This window comes from Aythya marila, assembly GCF_965140915.1.
Source record: "Aythya marila genome assembly, chromosome: 3".
NCBI classification, from domain to species: domain Eukaryota; kingdom Metazoa; phylum Chordata; class Aves; order Anseriformes; family Anatidae; genus Aythya; species Aythya marila.
In genome coordinates, this window is record NC_139044.1 from 22,437,938 (window position 1) to 22,450,601 (window position 12,664).

The 12,664-nt window shown below is 39.5% G+C and overlaps 1 protein-coding gene across 7 annotated transcripts in view; it reads left to right on the plus strand.

The window, feature by feature from the left end:
* The window catches only part of DISP1 (dispatched RND transporter family member 1), a gene marked incomplete at its 3' end in the record, with an annotated part of 87,613 nt that overhangs the window by 13,767 nt on the left and 61,182 nt on the right, over positions 1-12,664 (plus strand). The gene's annotated exons all lie outside the window — the stretch shown is intronic.

Here is a 12,664-nt window from a genome sequence, read left to right on the forward strand (position 1 = left end):
TGCATTGTAATGCCTCATATTTAGCAAGAGACTGTCGTTCCTCAATTCAACCTTGCAGTTAAACTTTTATTTCTTTTCCCAGATGCTTTGGGCTCTTTAGCTGTTGTCATTAATTGTGTGATTGAATGGCTTGAGTGGTAAATCAATGGCACATGTAAATATCTTGAGATGCTGATGATGGTCAATAGTGTTGTCATTGAATTTTTTTTCTGCATTTTTCAGGCCTTTTGAAAAATACTTGTCAGCCTGTGTTGGTTTGGTTCTAACAGAGCTTTGGTATTGTTTGCTTTGGACAGAATTTTGTACAAAGTATTCTAAAGTGAATTTGCGGGGGAAAGGTTGCCAAAGCATCAGTTTGTTATCAATTGTGAAGCCTGTATTAAAACAATGTAACTTGTTGGCCTAACTATAGAGGGTAGAGATTAAACCAGCAGCAGAATGTCATGACTCAGAGGTGAAAGGTTTGTACAAAGCATTTTGTTTTGCGTTCTGCATTTCCCACCCAGAATATTCCCGTTTTATTCAATGTGTCATGTATATCAACATACAGATACACTTAGCAAAAGATTTCACTGCATTGAGTTTTACAGGCGAAGACTTTAGAAAAGCTTAAATTTCAGGCAGAATCTGTTATCGTGTACCCTATTTGGACAGATCAATCCATGCAGTTGGCAAGAGCTATGCTGTAGTGTAGCATTAGCGTTGGGTCTTGAATCTGTTTGCAAATGGAACCTTGTAAACCTGTGGCTAAAATGCCCAGTTTGAGATGCACTGTAATTGAAGACTTTTTAGAGAAGAATCAAATTGAGACAATTAATTGGGTCTCCTTAATTAAATCTGTGGCTGAAACACTTTATAATTAAATCTTCTAAAAGTATTATCCGTATCACTGTACGATGTTGTGACTAATCTATTCAGTTGGGTAAATGAGGATTGATTCTCTTGAGCCAAGTCCCTAGACCGTTAAGCTAGCTAAAATAAATTTAGACATTTGGTTTTCATTAGCGTTGTAACTGAAACAAAAACATTTTAATGACTGATCCCAGAGTATTTTGAAGTTGGTGCAACTTTGCTGGGAAGGTATTTAAACTGTAGTATCAGTTGCAAGTTGGCCACATGCCAGTTTGTCAAAGCCCTTTCAGAGCAAGAGGTTGAATTTCCATAGTGTTATGGAACAGGAAAACTTGGAGAGGGGAGAAATAGCTACAGTAGAACTTGCCCTGGTGAAATGAAACTATTTACTAAAAGGAGGCAGTGATGCTATTCGTACTGTAATTAATACAGGTTGCTGCTTTTTTTTTTTTTTTTTTTTTTTTTTTTTTTAAAAAGGTGTCTCAGTTCTTTGGAATAGATATATAATTAAAAGTATCAAAGCTTAGATTTAATAAAAAATGAGCTTGTGTGCTTTTTGGATGGGTTTTTAGTATCTTAAATATACAAAATGGGATTCCCTGATTTTAAGGGAAGTTAGATCTTGTAAGAGGCTTAAGTTCTGTCAAAAATACTTTTGAGAAGAATATTTGAGTAGGTCTTGGGACAGGATGGCAATAGTCTGATTAAAAAATTAGCATACAGACTTGGACCTTGACAAGTGAAATATTAATCTGTAGTTTTCTATTTATGGGAGAAGCTGGAGGTGATTGAAAGCATTGTAAAACTGATTGTTCTGTGTTGATCTGTTGATATAATATCCTATGAAAATCTGTTGGGGTTGTTGATAACCCCCAGTGTTTCAGGAGTCAGTCAGTGGCATCCAGGAACTGCTTCATCAGTTCGGAATGAGATCCCCGTGGTTGGCACAGGGTGCCAGTTGTGGTGTTTGCTGGAGTAATCTCAGGTTTTGTTGCTTGTGGATTTTTTTTCCTCTGTGTTACTTGGGGTTAAGTGGCAATTAGAATAAGACCAGCTGACTTCACGCAGACCATGAGAAATTGATAGCTAGGGTAAATAGCACTTCTGGTGGCAACAACAAAAATTAATTGGGTAGAATTACTGAGTTGTCTGAACAGATGCAGATTCTGATGGGTTCATCTACACAATGTGACCTTAGTGAAATGATTTAGCCATAATTAAGTTTGCTGACAGAAATCCACCTATCACAAGCAGTGATTTGAGAGGGGCTGAAAGTTGGGATTTTCTTCCTGATTTTGCAAATATGTTAATACTTGATTTTTATATATTCACCTTGTAGTTTTAATGTTTTTATGTAGAATGGGTATAGCCAAGCTGAACTTAAATCAACTTATCGTAGGCTCTCTTGCAACTGTTATTTTGTTTCCTGTTCTGTTTCAACTTACAGTATTAGAAATACAATGCATATACAGTATATTGTGTACATGCAGTATACAGAATCCTTAGAAAGCCAGTGTAACTTCTAGTAAGCTTTGAACAGAAGTATAGCATTTTACAACAAACTTCACATGAAGTAGTAAAGTGGCCCTCAGTTTTAGAGCAGACTGTTGGAAACGCATCATGGAAGTCACGAATGCCTGAATTAAAGATCTTTACAAATGTGAAATAATGCAGAGTTTCTGCTCTTCTGGCAAGGGTCTGATAGTCGGTCTGGTCTTTCCTTCCATATTCTGTCTCTGGGATGTGTATTTGTCTTGTGGCTTTACTATTGGGATGCTGTAGCTGAATTAGCTGCTCTGTTAAAGCTTGTAAGGAATAGCCACAATTCTGAAATTAAATTAAATGAATGGTCTGTTTCTTGTATGTGCAGCACTAAAAACATTATGTACCTCTGCTTTCACATTCTGTGCATGGAAACAATGGAACAGATGCAAATGCACGTATATTTAGTAACACTAGCTACAGGTTAGAAAACCGATAACATATGAATATTTATTTCAGTTATTTAGCTCGGCCACATAGTAATAAAAATCTTGACCTCTGTTATGATCTTGTGCTCAGGTTATCTACTGAGGCTAAACTAGAGATGCTTTGCCTGGGCAAATCTAGTAGATGTAGTAGTACTGCTCTGTTTTTGGTAGTACTAGGTGTATATTTTTCAGCACATGAGAAGAATTTGAATACCAAAGGATTAGATAGTTTTTCATAATTCAGAGTGAGAAAAAAACTTAATGTTGTGATTATGAAATTCAGGAAAGTTGTATGTGATATGGTACTTTGAAATCAGCCAGATCTCATTTTTCATAGCTTCTCCCATTCTAATAGTCAGTAGAGAATTTTGAAGAATTATTATTTCTAAGAGATGAAATTTAGAAGTTAAATTCTTGAGAAGAGTTAGTTGGTATTTATTACTGTTTTGGCAGCACCATAATCTGGGTAGTAAAAATAAATATGGACTAGATGCTGGTACTAGCATGAAGAGACATGAAATCTACCCTAGGATATGAAGAGGTGTTCCCCTTCGCTATGCCACTTTATTCACTTCGTTGTTCTAATGTTCTGGTAGTTTGAGTGGAGTTAGCAGAGGAGTGAGCATTAATAGTGGTAGGTAGGCAGAATGGAAATTCTGATTTTAGAAAGGCCTGTTGAAATGTCACGTATGTTTAGGAGGAATAACGCTCCTGAAAGCACAGAGGAGCAGAATGAATTGGAAGAGTGCAAAGTTGAAAAGCTGAAGAAAGAGCAAGCTTAGGAAGAACAAAGTATATGGATGTCTGAGGAGAAGTAGTGAGAGAAAATAAGATAGGTCCTCAATAGAGGCACTTAACGGGTATAGAAATGGCTGTGTTGAGTTCAACTTGTTCTGTCCGGCTGTTGTCAGCAGCTTCAGCTGCTGCAGGAGGTTCTGTGCTGGGTGCTTGGGGGAATCTGTTTGCTGGGGCAGTTTTGTCCTAATGACTTGGGAGGGCGTTCATCCTGGATAAATCTAGCTGTTTGAAAGGTTAAGTACACAGTTAGTGCTAGTCATCCAGGCACCCTTTATAATAAATGGAGGACTTAGAACTTTAAAATGTCCTGTTCAAAGACTGTTAAGACAGATGTTTCAGCAAGCAGTTAAACTCTCTCTTACTGTTCTGGGGGCGAAGCAGTACCTTGCAGCGAAGTCAATGTGGGACAGCCTCATCTCTGCACCAGCTCTGGGATGCATCAGATCCACCTTTGATTCAGTTCAAGCTTGCCAACCAGGAAGAAACATAACCTAGGATGTGCATGTGAAGGGCAAAATCTTCTGTGATCTTTGCCAATAGAAGCAACTCAGTTCGGGGGCAGAAGCCGCTAGGACTGGTGGAGCAGGAATGAGGTTGGAATCTTATCATGAGGGATCTTATCACTTTAGAGAGGGTGAAGTTATTTGTTAGGAGTTGAGCCAGAGACATGAAAAGCTTAACATATTACACATCAGATTCTCTCTCCTCTGGTAGTCTCTGTTGGCATTAACAGTATGAGCAGATAAATGTTCTTGTGTTTCATAACAATTTGTAGTGCACTAAATCTTCCTGTAGTCCATGTATATTATTGTGTAGCAGTGAATTCTAAAAGCTGATTGATTTCAAAGGTATCAAGGTGCCACATACAGATTTTTTGAATGTTCTGTTGCTTTTAGCAAACAACTTGCTTTGCTTCTGTTAGATTTCTCTCCACTGTTCGGCTGCAACTGGGAGCAATATTTCCTATTGACACGTGAGCATGGAGCTCCACTAAGAGCAATGACATCTGGCTGTAATAAGGCGTTGAACTCTTTCTCCTGCTTTGTGATTTCCACATGCTGAGTGTAGCTTGGTGGCTTCATCTAACTGCCCATAGGATTGTGAGGTAAGGGAAGAAAACAAAGGCCATGTATACAAACACAGGAGATGCAGGCAACTGAGGGGGAAATGATACAACGTGGGAATATAACATGCGATCTCATGAATGTGTGAGCTTTAACTCTTTGAGACAATGAGTACTGAAATTCCCCACTTTGAGTAGCTTCTTCTTGCGCTTGTTCTTGTCTACTTCTTGTCATGGCAAGTTCCATTTCTTTTCACAGTAAATTTTCTGTAGCTTCAGTGTCTTATCATATAGATTTGTTTCTCTTTTTCTTGTCTTCTGGGGAAGTATCTTAATCAGAAGGCAAAAGTGTGGTTTTACTAGGGAGGGTTGGGATGGAGGTTAGATGGAAATTCTGTGATTTGGAAGAAGCTTGCTGATTGTCAGAATAGAAGCAGAGATTTGGAAAAACGAAGTTGCAACACCAAGAACTTTGAGTTGAAGGACCTGAAAAATCAGTTAAAGATGAAGAGGTCTCAGGTAGAGGTTGCTTTTTACAGCACAATTATTGCATCTCTAAGAGCTGTTCAAATGAGACATTTCAGTATCTAAAGAACTGAGTGTGGAGAAGTCGGTTGAAGTAGATTTAAAAGGCAATTATGTAAATAAAGTGTTACTTTTTAGGGCTACTGATTCTTTTCTTTCCATTGCTTTTAATTATTACCATACCTGATTGGGTAGTGACTTAGTTACAAAATAGAACAAATAAAAACTTTAAATATAGTGCATCCTCCTGCAGAGGTGAAAACTCAGTGAATATCCTTGTCCCTTGGTGGATGGGATGGAAGTTTAGTGGGAGTTGTGGCTCATGAGGTTCTGTAACAGGGCAGGGAGTGCCGGTAAGGTTGCACCAGTGGTTAACTTAAACATTGATCTTGCCCTTGAAAGCAAATTAATATACATGACTCATGGATTTGTTTTCTTTTTTTCCCCTTTTGCTTCATTGCCTGGATGTGTAGCAGTTCCGTTTGTGGCTCTCCTGCTGCTTTCATCCCAGCCCAGTGAAAGGACAAGAGGCAACAAGCACAAATTGAAATACAGGAAATTCCATTTCAATGAAAGAAAAAATGTTATTACTGTGCATGTGAATGAACACTGGAATAGGTTGCTCAGAGAGGTCGTGTAGTCTTCACCCTAGGAGATGGCACTGCCCTGTCACGTGTTGGCTCTGAGCAGCCTGCTTGAGTTGGCCCTGCTGGTGTGGTTCTGCTGGATATTCAGCCAGGGGTCCCTCAACTTCTTAATTCTGCAGTTCTATGAAGCAAGTTCTTCCCCTACAGACTGTGGATGTGCACAGCAATGTGGAGCTTCAGAATGGCCATGTTTTGCTTGGAAATGTAGGAGGGCAGTATTTCAGGACTGTTATTGAAGTGTTATCCCCTTAATGATGTCTCCTCTTTACTTACACCAACTATTTCTACAAATGTACTTGCTTTATAATGCAGAAATTGCAGTTTTTGGAAGTATGGGATTATAAGTGGTGTGATTTATTTGGATATCAGAAAACTTGGCTGTATGGCTGCAAAGTTGATGTTGCAGAAGTAGGGCCCCTGCCATACTGGGGACTTAAATACAAGTAAATCATGGACTCCAAATGTGGAACTTTTCTCAAACAGTCAAAAAATAAACCTTCATCATAGTTAGGTGCTGATGGCTCAAATAACTTAAAAAGGCTGGAGAAACAATTTCCCGTAGTGAAACTGTCCATCCTGTGGCAGTTGTATGCTTTTCTCTGAAGAATAATCTGTTTCCTCATTGCTGAGGATTGAGGAAATCCATTATCTTGTGGGTTGATTCAGCACAATCGTTCCTGTATTTCAGTCACAAAAAAGGAAATGCCTATGGCTGTCTATCCAACTGTGTATGGTATTGTAGTTTCATTACTTCATGAGCTGCAATACTTTTTATAATCTATAAATAAGTATGCTTTGGTACAATTGCTAATGGTTTCTCATTATTGATAGATGTTGGAGAGAAGTATGTAATCTATGTCCTGATTTGTAACTTCTGTGAATGTACATGTGCATGTATAAAACATGCAAAGCTAACCACGTCTCAAATCCTCAAGGAAAAAAGACTTCTGGCTCGTCTTCTGAAGGAAGGAGATTCTTAGTTTTCTGTTTCTTACTGAACGTTCACTTTAAGAGGTCCACTGCTGCCATTGATGACATTGGATTCCAGAAACAATTCCTTAACATGATTAACCTGAGACATTAAACAGAGATTAAGCTTAAATCTTCTGAAGCATTCTTGGTTCGTGGAAAGTAGAGCAAATCATCAGACTGTGAAATAGCAATTGGTCTGCCTCCTAGTTTTAAACTGGGAGTGGGAGTGTTGGAATGCCAGACTTCTTCATCCCACCCACCCCCCAACTTTTCTGTTGCTTCTTGACACTTTGTACTGCACTTTTTCAAGGAAAGGTCATGAGTAGGAACATAGTCTTCTACTGTTCCTGTGTGCTCAGATTAAAGTCCCTCTACAAGGGAAGGGGGGAAAGAGAGGAGTGATAAACTGCTTTCCCTATTTCCATTACCTCATCCTTCCACCTCCTTGTTCTTTCAATATTAGCCAGTGCTGCAGACAGGACTCTTTTCAACTACTCTTTTAGTGACCTGGTTGGCAAATTACATTGTTCATTGGTTCCTTGCATGGAACATATTTTTTTGTGTGCTGTAAAACAAAACGTGCACTTATAATGCATTATTTAACAATTATGGGACAAAGTGGTAATTGCATAAATCTTAACTTCTTAAAGTTGGGGGGAGCAACAAAACATGTCACTACTTGCGTTTACTTTCTACCTTGCCTGGCTTTGCTGAAGTCTGTAAGAGAATATCCAGCCTAGAGAACAGAGCAGAGTTTCTCAAATGTGCCTCAGCTCTGTGATATTAGTGTCAGCAGCTGCTTTGCTTCCATCTGTACTTAAGTGCAGGAAGAGATACCCGATTGAACAGGCAGCATTCTCTTTTTTTGTGGTGTACATGATGCTAGCATATGTTTGAAGTTTGGAAATCTGCAGAGTATAGCATACTTTGTCCGAAGCTCATCGAACAAAATACAACTGAAATGTGTTAAAAACAAACAAAAAAGCCAAATAAACACCTCCCTGAATCTTTTTGATGTATATTGGAGACATGACCTATTTGGTCATCCATCAAAGACTTCCTGTTGTAGAAGACGGGTATATTTTCTATGTATTCCATCCTACAAACGAAATATTGCCTTCTCTCTAGATCTCTTGAGATGGAGCCAGACCTTTTGGCTTGTACTTCCAGTTCTGACATTGCACCTAGAATTGTTTTGCAACTGGCTGATGTCATCTTAGGCAAAGGCTCAATTCGCTGAGCCTTCACACCTCAGTCCCCAAAATATATTTTCATGTGAGTCTGTAAGAGTGGATGTTGGGATGTAGTTGCTATAAATTCAGAGCTGCATGTTAGTTTAAACAAGCAAAAAATCCATTTTGGGATTAAGGTAAGTGAACTTCCATTTCTCCTTCTAAAATTCCAGATCGTTTGTAAAGGACTGGAACCCCTGTTTGCCAAAATAGTGGTCAGTTGCCCTACTCCTTAGGTTGGTTAATAGTTTGCAGCATCAGCTAACTTCAGCTTCTCTAATACTGTCATTTTGTCATCAGATTGAGGACAAACAATGGTGCAAGCCTAACTTCTGCACCAGACAAACTGGATAAAATTAATATCTTGATGGTTTAGCTTTTGTGGAGAGAAGTTGACTTACAAATCTTTAGTGGGGAGGCAGTGGGCATGAAGGAGGACTTTATTAGGAATGATCAACATTCATGGTAGTATATGTACTGCACAGAAGAGTGTTTTCTCTTGGTTGTCTGCAGAAGCTTGGGGTTTTAGCAAACAAAATTAGCAAACAAAGGATCCAGGATGTTGGCATGCATGACGCGTCAACAGAAGTAGTTTGTATGATGTGAGCTGGAGATGCTAGACAAATGCTTGTGAATTTGAATGGGACTAGTTCAGGTGTGGCTACTGAAGGTAACCTAGAGAGAAAACAAACTGAATTTGCTGTGCCCTGCAGTCTGCACAGAAAGATTATGAGCCATGGCATAACTAATTTTTAAAACCATTCTACATGTAATTATGCTTAGGTATTTGGAGCTAACAGCGAAGTTCTGCTGTCTGTGTAGAAATATTTCTACACAGGCATAAATAATGTTAACTGAAAAATGAAAAGCAGGCCTGCTAGAATATTCTGTCAGTGCCTTTTCATGTAGAGTACATTTTTTTTTTTAAATCCATATTTTACTCAAATGCTGTTTGAAGTACTGACTTCCCCTTCTGCAGTACTGCACGTTACAGTGATCAGTGTAGACACATGCCCCTTTGAAGTGGTCTACACTTAATTACCTTGCTGAAATTCCATGCAGAGTTCCACTGAGAAACTCCCTTGGGATCCCTCCCTGCCATTGAGAGGCTGATAAAATGGGCTCTGTTTATTGTCAAGCCAGGTAAAAACTACTGCTCTTCCAAAGTTTTAAGAAAAATTGGATTTTGTAGGAGAAAGTTACAACATGTTAGGAGGCATGATGCTCCGATACTGCTGATGAGAAGCTTTGTTCTGAACCTCTCTTGTTGCCCTAAGTATCCTTTACAGAGATGGGGTCTTGACAAATGCTCACAAACAGTTTGTACTGGATTTTCCATCTCAAGAACATATAAACAAGAGATACATTCCTGACATAAATTAGTTTTAAGACTATTAGAAATTTGTCATTGGCTTACACACAAACGTTTACCTTTTGATTATTTAAATTACAGTTTGGATTACAGTTTGGGTGCTGAGTAGGGAACTTTATATTCATGCGGTAGGTGAGATGAGCGTGGCAGTTGCAGGTTCCTCATACTGCCAATTCGTGTGGCTTTCTATACCCAGTGCAAAATGCATCAAGTGACTCTCACTGGAGTATGCGTGGGAGCCTTCTAACCTAGGGATTATCTTCAGAGTGTGCTAAAGTAATTTCAGGCTGTCTTGAGAGCAAGTCTACTCCCTTCCCATCACTTCTGAGGTTTTTACGGAGTACAAGCTTCTTACTGTGCAAAAATGAGGTTACTGATCTATGTATTGGTTTCTAACCACATATACACACAAACACACACACATATATGGTTAACTGCAATAGAAATGGCCTCCTGGGTGCCTAGGAATTCTTGACCCTTGGTTTGGGTTTTTAGTGGTTTGGTATCTTGTATATTCTCAACACTTGTTTTCAGGTTAGAAACACATTTAAAATTCTTGTTATCCACAATATTTAGTATTTAAATAACTGCTTGTTGATAATTGCTGTTTTGTCAGTATTGTCAAAACAATACAGAGTAGATGTGGTCCTCTATAGTTTTTTGGGAGATCTGGTGAAATTTTTTTTTGCTTGAAGTTATGGTAGGTGAAATAAAAAATCTCTGCTAGTTCCCTATTAGAAGGAAGCTGTAATATTTTGCCTACTAAACCTGCCATGTAGAAGTTTCACCTTAGCATAACTTTAGTCTTAACTAAAACAGTTCTGACAAGAAGCCATCAAACAAAGAAAGTAGAAGTGAGATCTAAAATGTTTTAGGCAAACTGAAAGAAGAGGTTACTGGTGAATCAGCACAAAAGGAAGAAGCCAGTGTTACCTGTTTGATAGAGGTGTTTGCAGGAAGATTTCAAGGACTCAAAGTTCTTGAACTTGTAGTAGTTGGACTCTGGATAACAGGGTGAAATTACTTGTAGCTGTACAGTTGGTTAAAAAATATACAAAGAATATGGGACTTTTCTGTTGAAACACTCTGGATATAACTGGTTCACTTGGAAGTATGTGAAGAGAACGACTACAACCCCAAACTCTTCTCCTTTCACAGAAAAATTGCTGTTTCTTGGGGCCAAGGTGGTCACCACTCCTAAGCAAAGTCTACAAAAACTATGTAGAAAGCTGATAGATTCCTCCAGATGCTACCAGCCATAAGGCTTCCAGGCAGTGAAAATGTCCCTTCTTACCGTACGTTTCTGTGATGTCAGTCCCATTAGCTCCAGGACAGATGCCTGATTTCCATACCCTAAGAACTTCTTATCTGTTTGTCAGGATTGGCAGATGAGAAAAGTTACATGTCATTACCAGGTGATGGAAATTATCCTCTCATCTTCCCACTTGAGGCAACTCCTCTCCGAGCTGGTGGACTTTGTTTGTAATCTACATGAGGTATAACCAACAACTTGTCTGTGTCATCCCTACAGTCATAGGTAGCTCTATCCAGTGTGTGTATGTCCCGTTACTTAGGGGCTTTGGCTGTCACGTTGCTGTTCTAAATCACAAAACAATACCCAAATACTCTATGGACTGAACAGTTGTAAAAAATATGTAGGGCCAGCTGAAGGTAATGATGTCTGGCAGCCAAACTGTGCTGCTGCCCTGCTGTTCAGATGGCAAGTCAAGTTCACAGTAGAAGGGATCCAGAAGTTGCTGTTTGGGGTGGACTCAAATAGATGAGCTGATTTCAAGGCAGAAGGAGCAGTTCTACCAGCTGAGTGATGTTGAAGCACAGGGGAAATAACAGATACCCTTTGTTCTTCCAGTCCTGGGGATGAAACGTGTAGATAACTGGTAGTTATCAAAACTCCATGCAGCCGTGTTTATCTGTTGTCCTGAGAATCAGTTGAACGCTTTGTTCTTCTCGTCCCCCACCCCCCCAAGTACAATGGATTGTGTGCATATGTACGCATCAGGGGAAGGGGAGGGAGAATCTGCCGACAAAGGAATTTCTAAAACCCATCTGAAGCTTTTCCTGTGCAAAAAGCACAATCAGTCGGGACTGGGTGAAAGTTCACGCTAATGCAAACAAGATGCTGAGTTTGGATGCAGAATGCTGCACATGACACCGGTCTTTTCAACACATGCAAGCAAACGGTGAATCAGCAGTGCCTAGATAACAACTGGCAGCAATATCTTGGGAATTCTTAAAACTGCATGTCATGCAGTAAGATTTATGACATCGGATGTCTCTGTGCTTTAAGGCTAGTTCCAGTGTGCACCCCCCACCCCAGCCCATGATCAGGCTGAACTTTTCGTTTCAGACACTAAATGTACGTGAGTTTGCGTACATCTGCGTTTCCTCTCTTGATGTGCTGGCTTTGTTCTGTTCAACTTGTTTCAAGTAAAACAGGCATAGCTGACTGAAAAGCATTAATTTCTCTGCTTGCTTGGAATCCATTTTGGATTGTCTGATATATAGGAAGGAAGAGAAGTCAAATCAAATGTTCCAAAATGTTTTTTCAAGCTGTGACTGTGAATGCCTTATCTTAATGCTCTGTGATGATTATTGCCCTGATTGAACAAACAGAAGCCTTCCACAAATACTGTAACTTCTTTCGAGTTAATAACAGAAAGCCAACTTCTTACCTGTAATTGACTGCCTTGGTTATGTTTCCCTCTTTTAAGGAGCAAAGGTTTTTATTATCATTGTTATTCCCTGGCCCATGTCTTGGCCAGATCTTGCGTTCCAACCTGATGATGATGATGTTGAGTCTCTCTGCGGTTCTGTAACCTTACTCTGCTTCCTATGTCAGTTAAGTCTCTTCAAGTCCTTTTGTTCTCTTCTGGGAACTTCTTCTCCAAATGCGTAACACTATCAGATGTGCAACACGTCTGGCAGTGCTGAATATTTGAGCCCTTGACATTAAGGGCATGGTGAGGTCTTGCTTTGTCATGGATTTATTACTCTCTGCTCTGTTCTGGCTCATTCCTCTCACCTTATTGAGAGGCTATCCTGTAGTTGGTGACTTCTGGCATACAGATTCTGGTTGTGAACCCTGCTGACTTCCCATCATGAATTTGCAGTGGATGTCTGAGCTCCTGGCTGGCAAATCGTGTTTTGATGCTGAAAGGTGATACTCAAATCAGTGTCTGTCTTGGTTTGAGTAAGTAGGAATGTGGGGAACC